Source organism: Perognathus longimembris, chromosome 17, assembly GCF_023159225.1.
Source record: "Perognathus longimembris pacificus isolate PPM17 chromosome 17, ASM2315922v1, whole genome shotgun sequence".
In the NCBI taxonomy this organism is placed as follows: domain Eukaryota; kingdom Metazoa; phylum Chordata; class Mammalia; order Rodentia; family Heteromyidae; genus Perognathus; species Perognathus longimembris.
Window position 1 is genome coordinate 14,372,256 of NC_063177.1, and position 9,621 is coordinate 14,381,876.

The 9,621-nt window shown below is 48.7% G+C and overlaps 1 non-coding gene across 1 annotated transcript; it reads right to left on the minus strand.

Annotated features, from left to right (window-relative positions):
• Positions 1 to 8,609: 8,609 nt before the first annotated feature.
• Positions 8,610 to 8,715, minus strand: LOC125366619. The gene has a single exon (XR_007213912.1). It is a non-coding gene; the product is annotated as a small nucleolar RNA U13 (small nucleolar RNA).
• Between the last annotated feature and the right edge of the window lie 906 nt (positions 8,716 to 9,621).

Genomic DNA, 9,621 nt, shown 5'->3' on the forward strand with positions numbered 1-9,621 from the left:
TTCTGGGCGGTTTGCGTGAATGGAATAGCGCAATACACGACCTTTTGTGTGTGAATTTTCACTTAGGAAAAAATGCTTTCAAGGTTGCTCCATGTCGCAAGCCGGGATGGGGCTGCATGCCTTCTTCCTGCTGAGTGATGTATCCATTGATGGTGCCCTGGCCCCCCACCCCAAGCCGCCAGGATCCGTCATGTCAAACGTTAGTGTGGACAAATGCTATCCATGCTTATACCCAGGAGTGGAGCTGCTTCATGAGGTAACTGCATTTTGCTTTGTGAACAACCAACGTGAGAGTCCATGCGGCCCCCAATGGACATGTCCCCCCTGCAATGCCCCCCTCCCCTGGCAATTCTTATTTTCTAGTTTTTACCATCAGTATCTAGTGGGTGGGAAGTGATATATTCCTGTGACAGGCAATGCTTCCTTCTCCTCCAAAAACTTCAAGGCTCATGCCTGTAATCCTAGCTACTCAAGAGGTTGAGATCTGAGGACTGGTTTGAAGCCAGCCCAGGCATGAAAGTCTGTGAGATTCTTAAATCTAATTAGCCAACAAACAAATAAACAAAAGCCAGGGAGGGGCAAGGAGTTTGGCCTAATGGTAGAGTGCTTGCCTAGCATCCATGAAGCCCTGGGTTTGATTCCTCAGTACCACATACACAGGAAAAGCCCGAAAGGGTGCTGTGGCTCAAGTGGTAGAGTGCTGGCCTTGAGCAAAAAGAGCTCAAGGACAGTGCCCAGGCCCTGAGTTCAAGCCCCAGGACTGGCAAAAAAAAAAAAAATCCAGGGAAGTGGAGTTGTGGCTCAAGAAGATAGCAATAGCCTTGAGCAAAAAAGCTAAAGGACAGCCACCTAGGCTCTGAGTTCAACCAACAGACACACACACACACACACACACACACACACACACACACACACTACATTGTTGGACCAAATACCTTCTGATTCTTGGCTTGAAGTCTTTTTCTACACAGTCCAGTGGAGATGCTGCCCTACCCTGCCCCACTGTGTCTTGGTTGGGGGTCAAACAAACAGATGTAGCATTTATGGACCATCTGCTATTGGTAGCTGTGGTGCCAAGGGACCTGCACTCAGCAGCCAGCACAGCAGACAAAGTCCCTGACAAGAGAAGTTCATGGTCAGGATAGAGTGTTGGGGAGGAACGAAGGGCCAGGTGAATCATCACATCCCTGGCTGTGTCTGTCAGTGGCGGCTTTAGCCCTGGGTGGTCAGAGAGGGCTGCACAGAGAGGTGGCATCTGAGCTGAAACCTGACAGTGAGAAGATTCCAGGCATGGCAGGTGTTGGAGCAAGAACCTACCAGCTGGACTGCAGCATGGACTTGTCCCTTACCCTCATATTCCACCCTCAGTTATCACCTCTCAAATGAGCCAGGGAGACCCAGGCAGAGGGACCTTGTGGAAAATGGCTGCTATACTCTATCCCAAGGGCAATGACGGGCAGCTGAGCCTGCAGGAGACAGGTGTCATCTCTTTTTCATCCTGAGGGGATTCATTCTAAGGGGAAAGGAGGTAGGCAAGCTCTTCCTGGAAGCAGGTAAAAGAGCAGACCGTGGATATTACAAGGAGATAGGAGGAAGCACTTTGAAATGAACACCGTGAGTGAGCTCCCCATCCTGGGAAGTATCTGAGCCCAGGCTTAATGATCTCTAAGTAGGATACTGCAAAGGAGACTGGGTGTTGTTATTAAAAGATACCCCCGAGCTGGGGATATGGCCTAGTGGCAAGAGCGCTTGCCTCATATACTTGAAGCCCTGGGTTCGATTCCCCAGCACCACATATACGGAAAATGGCCAGAAGTGGCGCTGTGGCTCAAGTGGCAGAGTGCTAGCCTTGAGCTAAACGAAGCCAGGGACAGTGCTCACGCCCTGAGTCCAAGGCCCAGGACTGGCAAAAAAAAGATACCCCCTACCCCCACCTGGGCTATTAGAAGCACCCAGGCAGGATCAGCTCTCTGAGCTGTGATATTAGGGCCTCTCTTCAGTCGCTGTTAGGAATTCAAAGAAAAGAATTCTGGCTTTGGCCTTGAATTTCTTGGGCACTTGGCAACCATTTCCCATCAGTAAGTGGTGATTCCTATAGTCATCCTGTCCTCCACCAGGTGGCACTGTTTGCCTGGTGTTGGCTGACTCCCACGCCTTTAAAGGGTGGATTGAGGAACATGGCGTGTGTGTGTGTGTGTGTGTGTGTGTGTGTGTGTGTGTGCCAAGCAAGAGCATAAGGTCTTGAGTTCAAGCCTCACTATTGGCACCCACCCACATATATACTCTCTCAAAGGTGTTTACTGTAGAATGGGAAGGTGTAAGAGCTAGTAGGAATTGGCATGGATTTCCTAGGACTTTTCTTCCTTCCTTCCTTCCTTCCTTCCTTCCTTCCTTCCTTCCTTCCTTCCTTCCTTCCTTCCTTCCTTCCTTCCTTCCTTCCTTCCTCTCTCTCTCTCTCTCTCTCTCTCTCTCTCTCTCTCTCTCTTTCTTTCCTTCTGTCCTGGGGCTTGAACTCAGGGCCTGATAACTGTTCCTGGCTTCTTTAGCTGAAGGCTAGCACTGTACCTCTATAGCCACAGCACCACTTCTGGCTTTTTCTGTTTATGTGGTAATGAGAAGTTGAGCCCAGGGCTTCATGCATGCTAGGCAAGCACTCTACCACTAAGCCACATTCCCAGCCTCCCTAGGAATTTCCTTTTTCTAAGCATATACTTAAGTCTACATTTAATTTTATTTATTGTTATTTCTTGCAGACCTGGGGTCTCATATGTGCTGGCAAGTTCTCTACTACTGAGCTACCCTCTCACCAAAAAAAAAAGGAACAAATATTTGTTGTTTTGTTTGTTTATTTTTTAACTCCTGTACTGATTTTCCTGCCTCTTTCTCCTGAGTAGCTGGGACTACGGATTCACACTACCATGCCTGGCTTTTACATAAAAATTATCGCTTTTGAGGCAAGCACTCTAGCACTAGGCCATATTCCCAGCCTAAGTTATCGCTTTTGAAAATGACCAAGTATTGATCCTTTTATGTTTTCCTTTGTCAGTATTGTGGCTTGGACAGTGGTTGAGCTCTCTAGCTCAGCTTCTTTCTCAGTGCTGGCACTGTACCACTTGGGCCAAACCTCCAGTCCAGCACTGCTGCCTATTTGGAGATGGACTCTCACAGGTTTTTCTTCTTGGATTGCCTTCAATTATTTTTCCCCCAGAGGCTTGAACTCAGTGCATGGGTGCTGTCTCTGAGCTTTTTTGCTCAAAGCTAGTGCTCTAACACTTGAGTCATAGCTCTACTTCTGGCATATTTGGTGGTTAATTAGAGATAAGAGTCTCATGGACTTTCTTGCCAAAGCTGGCTTTGAACTGTTATCCTCAGATTTCAGCCTCCTGAGTAGCTAGGATTGCAGGTGTGAGCCGCTGGTGCCTGGCTTGGCTTCAAATCTTGACCCTCTGATCTCAACAAAAGTAGCTAGGATGACAAGCAAGAACCATGGGCTCCTGGCTCCATCCATTCCTTTTTTTTATTATTATCTTTACTTATAGAAGGGGTTATACCTACGTTTTTGAGGTTATGTTGCAGTACCCCCTTAGAGCATGGGCTATAAGACCAAAGATCCTGAAGAAAACTATGTTAGAAGATTCTGGTTTTTTGTTTATTGTTTTTTGTTTTTGCCAGTCCTGGGCCTTGGACTCAGGGCCTGAGCACTGTCCCTGGCTTCTTTTTGCTCAAGGCTAGCACTCTGCCACTTGAGCCACAGCGCCACTTCTGGCTGTTTTCTATATATGTGGTGCTGGGGAATCGAACCCAGGGCTTCATGTATACAAGGCAAGCGCTCTTGCCACTAGGCCATATTCCCAGCCCTCCATCCATTCTTTAGTCATTTGCACATTCACTGTGGGGGCCCTGCTAACCCAGTGAACATCAAGGGCTGAAAATCCTGCCCTGTCTAACACAGAGCATATATTCTAGGTGGAAATGACTTTCACCGAATATGTGAGTAATACACATGACAGCTTTGTTAAAACAGGCCAGAGGTTAAAAGTGTGTTTGTCGGGCTGGGGATTTGACTCAGTGGTACAGTACTTGCCTAGCGTGCAAGGCACTGGGATGTTTCCAAGCACTGCAAACCAACAAGCTATCACAAGCAACAGAAATGTATCCTCTGGTTCTGGAGGCCAAAGGCGGGGAATCAGTAGCACTGGGCAGAAATCAAGGTGTCTGGGGCCTTGCCCACCGGTGGCTGCACAGGAGAAGCTGCCCCAATCATCCAGTTTCTGCTGGCCACAGCCCTCCTTGGTTCCTGGCCATGTGGCATGCACTCCTAGGCCAGCATCCCTATAGCCCCTGCCTTCCTCTTGAAAGGATGTAGGCAACTGTAGGTGCCTAGCCCCAGAGGCTGGGATAATTGCTGAATCTCAGAATCCTTAATCACCCAAGATGGAATCACCACCTAAAAGAAACTTCTCAGGTTCCAGGATTAGTATATGGATTTTTTTCCCTCTTCCGTGTGCTGAGGTAGAAGCCAAGCCGTTCACCTGATCAACAAGCATTCTACTCCTGAGCCACATCCTCACCTAGCACATGGACTGTGTGTGTGTGTGTGTACACGCACATTGGTACTAAGGCTTGAACTCAGAGCCTCTTACTCTCTTTTCTTTCTTCCTTCTTTCCTTCCTTCCCTCCTTCCCTCTCTCCCTCCTTCCCTCCCTCCCTGACCCTCTCTCTTTCAACCCAGAACCCGATGCTTTCACTTATTGGTTAGTGTTCTACCAATTGAGCCATGCTTCCAATCCAGAGCCTCTCACTCTCACTTGGCATTTTTGCCCTACTTCTTGAGTCAAACCTCCACTTTCGGCCCTTTGCTGGTTAATTGGAGATAAGAGACTCTCGGATTTGTCTGTCCCCGGCTGGCTTTCAACTCTGATCCTCAGCTCTCAGCCTCCTGAGTAGCTAGGATTGCAGGTGTGAGCCACTGCTGCCCTACTACATGGACATCACTTTTAAATGTTATTATAAAGGTGATGTACAGAGGGGTTACAGTTACATAAGTCAGGTAGTGAGTACTTTTTGGGGGACAATGTCACCCCTTCTTTTGCTCTCTCCTAGTTTTTCCCTCTTGTCCCTATCCACAAGTTACACAGTTCATTTTCAACAGTGTCTAGTGAGTACACTGCTGCCTTTGTTCACTCTTTGTCTCCTCCATTTCTGTGTACATGGATGCCTTTTGAGAATCATTTTTTCTGAGAGTGTCCAAGGTGAGACATGCAGGAAGATGGAGGCCGGAGGCCTGCAAGAGCTGATGGATGGCTGAGCAGGCCCCAGCCCAGTGTCTGACACATAATGGTGATCACAGATGACAGTTTATTGCTCAATCAATAAAGTACAGGCTGCTGATGGATCTCTGAACATAAACACGTGCTGGGACTGGCGATGCCATACTGACTAACATCCCCAACAGCAAGGAATGCACAGCACAGCAAGGACTTGGTGCTGCTTATGTTTTTCTGACCAGAGCCAAGCATCTGATTGATTGGAGTCCTCCATTTCTCCTCCCACCCCCCCACCCCCTGAAAATATTGCTGCTTTCTGGTGGCTGCTCCCCACTGCCAAGGCCTCCCTAATCTTGCACAGTGAGTCAGGTGACCCCAGCAGGCATGCTGTGACAGGATAAGAATGCCTGAGAAGCCTGGAGCCAGTGGCTCACATCTGTAAGCCAAGCAATTCAAGAGGCTGAGAGCTTAGGATCTAGAGTTGAAGTCAGCCTGGGTAGAAGAGTCTTTGAGATTCCTATCTCCAATTAACCAGCAAAAAGCTGGAAGTGGAGGTATGGCTCAAATGATAGAGCCACTAGCCTTGAGTGGGGAAAAAAATAGCACGAGAGAGGGTGAGTTTCTGAGTTTATGCTTCAGTACCAGCACTAGAATGAAAGAAAGAACAGAAAAGGAAGGAAGGAAGAGAGAGAGAAAGAGAGAGGAGGGGCTGGGGAATGTGGCTTACTGGTAGAGTGCTTGCCTAGCATGCATGAAGTTCTGGGTTCAATTTCACAGTAACACATACTCAGAAAAAGTCATAAGTGGCGCTGTGGCTCAAGTGGCAGAGTGCTAGCCTTGAGCAAAAAGCTCAGAGACAACACTTAGGCCCTGAATTCAAGCCCCAGGACTGGCAGAAATGGTAGGAGGGAGAGAGAGAGAGAGAGAGAGAGAGAGAGAGAGAGAGGAAGCTGGCAGGGACAGGATGTGGGGTGGTGCTGGAGATGAACAGCTCAGCAGCCAGAGTGCCAGGCCAGCCCATGACCCATGTCTTCCTGCAGACCAACTCCCAGCCTGCGGACCAGCTCCTGTTTGCCAATGTCACATGCTTGGGCCTGCCGCTTTGCCTTATCTATGGTTTTCTGAGTTCTCAAAAAAGCCAAAATGTGGGGCTGGGAATATGGTCTAGTGGCAAGAGAGCTTGTCTCGTATACAGGAAGCCCTGGGTTCAATTCCCCAGCACCACATTTATATAAAATGGCCAGAAGTGGCGCTGTGGCTCAAGTGACAGAGTGCTAACCTTGAGCAAAAAGGAAGCCAGGGACAGTTCTCAAGCCCTGAGTCCATGGCCCAGGACTGGCAAAAAAAAAAAAAAAAAAAAGCCAAGATGTATTGGCCATAATGGGAAGATGTAACAGGCACTTTTCTCTCACGGCAGCCTCTCTCCTACTCCAGGCATCTGCGATTTTGAAATGAAGAAAGGGATGTGTGAAGAGCATAACTTCCTTACTCATCAACACCAGGCAGGATGTATGCAGAGTTGGGAGTGAGCCCTGAGCCTACCTGGATCCAGGGCTCACCTGTAGCCCAGCCCCTCCATCCCACCTGTGCACCTGCAGCTCTTTCCGGCTGGCCAGGGGAAGAGCAGATTCAAGCACCCCAGGCCCCAGTGGGTGGCTGATGGCTGTGCTCCACACTGCCCCCTCCTGGCCCCTGTGTAGATTCCCTCCAAATTGCTTCCCTTCAGTGTCTTGTTTCCTGATGCTTGGGGGCATGGGTTGCTGGGGCAAATTGATCACTGCCCTGGCATTCTCCTCTCAGAGCCTGTTCCTGGAGATTCCACTGTGCCCTGTCATGAGGCAGGCACTGTGCTGGGCGCTCCCATATATGTTGGTTGTTCACTTAATCATCCGTGAGCCCTGAAGAGGAGGGTTTCTTTCCTTTGTTTCACAGGAGGAAACAATTTGAGTTCCTACCTGGACTTCGGTCACACTGTATAATGTACAGCTTGTGCACCCCCCCCCCCATTTGCTGATGGTCCTTGGATTGGTTTTCCCAGAACGTGTCCAGAACGCACAGCTCAGAGGCTGTTTTCCAGCCTTGCGAGTGCTATCTGTGCAAGGCTGTAGAGTAAACTGACTGAGCTTCGCCACCCCTGAGGGCTGGGCCTTCCTGTCCTGTCCTGTCCAGAGCTGTCCTAGGGCTCTGAGTGGGGTGGGACCTGGAAGCCCATAGTCCTCTTTCTTCCTAGCAATGGCTCCTCTTGCCAGGTGCTGGGAGCCAAGGGCAGCCCAGGTGACACGGGATGAGTTCTGAGGCTCCCGCAGCACCGGCAGCTCTCTCAGCCACTGTAAGCCTGCTGAGACCCACTCTGCCATCCCTGGACACCATGTCCACTGCTCATCACCTACAGCCCATTAGCTCTGTTGCTTGTGAGATTGGAAACGGCTGTTCTGCAGGCTACCTCCTGCCTGCTGGGCCTCTTGGGGGCAGAGTTGTGAGAGCAATTCCCAAGAGACCCCAGTCCTGTGCCACCCTGCCCAAGGTGCCCTAGGGGATGCTGGCAGTCAGCACTTACCTAGGGGTGATAGCAGGACCACAGAGAAGAGAAAGAAAACACCATGGCTGGGTGCTGGTGGCTCACGCCTGTAATCCTAGCTATTCAGGAGGCTAAGATCTGAGGATAGAGGTTCAAAGCCAGCCTGGGCAGGAAAATTTGTGGGATTCATATCTCCAGTTAAACACCCCAAAAGCCAGAAACGGAACTGTGGCTCAACTACTAGAACACTAGTCTTGAACACAAAAGCTCAGAGAAAGCATCTAGGCCTGAGTTCAAGCCCCAGGACCAGCACCAAAAACAAAACAAAAAAACCCTACCACTGGGTGCCAGTGGTTCACACCTGTAACCCTAGCTACTCAGGGAGCCAAGATCTGAGGATTGTGCTTCAAAGCCATCCCAGGTAGAAAAGTCCCTGTGAGACTCTTATCTCCAATCAACCACTCAAAAACCAGAAGTGGACCTGTGGCTCAAAGTGGTAGAGCACGAGACTTGAGCAAAAAAGAGTTCAGGGACAGTGCCCAGGTACTGAGTTCAAGCCCCGTGACCACTATCTCCACCACCACCACCAACAACAAACCCTACCATAGTGTGATTAGAGTTATAGTTTTCAGTATGGCAAGAAAAAACATTTGCCTGGTTAGGCATTTCTTATATTATTATTAAAAAGAACACAGATTTGGTATTAAATGGGTATTAAAGTTTGAGAGGATAAATCTTAAGAAAGCCAAACGGAAAATGTTAAAAGCTATAGGAAGCTATAGGAGCACTGATGTCTCACATCTGTAATCCATTTTTCTTTTTAACGCCAGACAGGTAACATGCTCATGTCATAACAAGGGCACATGAGGGAGGCACATGTCATGTAAGTGCATGAGAACCCATTCATCATGTTTATGAACTGGAAAAGCTACTCAGGAGGCTGAGATCTGAGGATCAAAGTTTGAAGCCAGCTCTGGCAGTAAAGTCTGTGACACACTTATCTCCAATTAACCACCAAAAAGCTGTAAGGGGAGCTGTAGCTCTGGGTCCTAAGTTTGAGACCTAGTACCATTTTTCATATACTAGATTAAAAAAAGAATTAAGAACTCTGCTGGGCATCATTAGTTCATGCCTATACTGATAGTTGAAGATTGAGGTTTGAAGTCAGGCCCAGGAGAAAAGTCCACGAGACTCTTATCTCCAATTAATTACCAGAAAAGCCAGAGGTGGAGCTGTGGCTTAAGTGGTAGAGAGCCTTGAACACAAAAGCTCAGGGACAGTGCCCAGACTCTGAGTTCAAGCCCTTCTCTCAAGAAAAAAAAAAAAAAAAGTAAGAAGTAGAGCTGCGGGGGTTGGGAATACGGCCTAGTGGCAAGAGTGCTTGCCTAGTATACATGAAGCCCTGGGTTCAATTCCCCAGCACCATATACAGAAAACGGCCAGAAGTGGCGCTGTGGCTCAAGTGGCAGAGTGCTAGCCTTGAGCAAAAAGAAGCCAGGGACATTGCTCAGGCCTTGAGTCCAAGCCCCTAGACTGGCAAAAACAAAAACAGAAACAGAAACAAAAACAAATAAAGATTATTAAAAAAAAAAAAAGAAGTAGAGCTGTGTTTCAAGTGGTATCCATCCTATAGAGTGATGGGGGAGAGGGGGCAGGCAAGAGTGCAAGGCCCAAGCTTCAGAACTAGCACCAAAAAAATTCATCTGTGCAAAGACATGATGTTTGTTTCCTCCAGAGGGAACAGCATTCGAGATGGAAGCAGAGCCCCAGACTTTAACAGACACTAACACTGCTTATTCCATGATCTTGGATTCCCCAGGCCACAGAGCTAAGAGA